The sequence below is a fragment of the Camelus bactrianus genome, chromosome 28 (assembly GCF_048773025.1).
Source record: "Camelus bactrianus isolate YW-2024 breed Bactrian camel chromosome 28, ASM4877302v1, whole genome shotgun sequence".
Lineage (NCBI taxonomy): Eukaryota > Metazoa > Chordata > Mammalia > Artiodactyla > Camelidae > Camelus > Camelus bactrianus.
The window spans coordinates 8,712,177-8,713,743 of record NC_133566.1 but is presented as its reverse complement, the minus strand read 5'-3'; the positions used below and the strand labels follow the sequence as shown (position 1 = coordinate 8,713,743).

The 1,567-nt window shown below is 35.2% G+C and overlaps 1 pseudogene; it reads right to left on the bottom strand.

The window, feature by feature from the left end:
• Positions 1 to 609: 609 nt before the first annotated feature.
• LOC141575503 (U4 spliceosomal RNA) lies at positions 610 to 742 on the bottom strand (annotated as a pseudogene).
• Positions 743 to 1,567: the final 825 nt, after the last annotated feature.

Here is a 1,567-nt window from a genome sequence, read left to right as displayed (position 1 = left end):
AAATGATTGGCACACAAACTGGCCCCCCTCTGCAAAGAGTTCCAGGCTCCCAGGATAAACTTCAGCCCACACAAGGGTGGTGGATGCAGGAAGTCTCAGCTCCTGAAGCCTGCTGCTCCAGTGCCTTCAAACTGTGCAGCTCTCAGTGGACCAGCCCTGACCCAGCCTTGGGTAGGAGAGACCAGCAAGCTCTGGGAGGAAGAAAGGGGGCTTTGGATCGTGCTCTCAACCATGTGCATTTTATTTTATTTTTGCTAGCATATTCAAAATTAGTGAAACTTCAACTGAGAAGAAATTATATTATATAGTGGTCCATTTTACCATAAATAATGCAAAAATAGACTACAGCACAGAAATGAGATAATTCATGGACAAATTTAAAATGTCTCCTGAGTTCCAACTCAACTTTGTTTGAGTGTGACCCTAAACTTCACATTTATGAAGCTGACATCACTTTCTTCCATAAACTTATCTTCCCTTACCCAACTTCTTATTTTTTATTAATTGTATGGATCTTAAGTTTTAGAGTGTTCTGAGCGTTAGAGTCAACTTCAATTATTCTTTCTCCATGATACTCCACTTTTCATTGGTCACAGAGTTCTGTCAGTTCTTCATTTAAAATATATTTCAGATTATGTTTTATGTAAGATTGCATTGAAAGAAAGTGTTGCTGTTTTTCAATTAGCAATAATCATGCCTTGGATAAACCTCACCGGCTATGATACTGCCACTGTGCAAAGCTTAAGTGTTGCTGTTTTTAAAAGTCTGTAAATGGTGGTATAATAGAAGGGGTGATTGGCTTTGGAGTCAGCCTCCAAGGCACATCATAGCTCTACTACTTTGGACAAATTAATATTTTATTGTCTTCATCCTTTAAATGAAGGTAACTTCTTTGTAACATTGTTGTGGATTAAGGTAATTTGCAAATTGAATGGCATTTAGTAGAAGTTCAATATATTTAATTTTTGTTCTGACTTTCCTAAAGAGAACAGACTGGCAAATACTCATTTTTTTCTTCCAGTTTTATTGAGTTATAATTTACACTATATAAGGTTAATATGTACAGCATAATGATTTGACTTCAATATATCATGAAGTGATCACCACAGCAAGTTTAGTGAACATGTATTATCTCATATAGATACAAAATTAAAGAAATAGAAAATTTTTTTTCCTTGTGAGAACTCTTAGGATTTACTCTCTTAACAACTTTTATTATATAACATACAGCAGTGTTAATTATACTTATCATGTTGTACATTACATCCCTAGTACCTATAACTGGACATTTATACCTTTTGAATGCCTTTATCCAATTTCCCCTCTTCTCACTCTCCACCTCTGGTAACCATAAATCTGATCTTTTTTCCTATGAGTTTGTTTTTGAAGTATAATTGACCTACAACACTTTGTGAGTTTCTGTTGCAAAACATAGTGATTCAATATTTCTATATATTTCAAAATGATCACCATGGTAAGTCTGGTTTCCATCTGTCACCAAACAGGTATCAGCTAATTACTGACTACATTCACCACACTGTACATTTCATACCCATGACTCATTTAT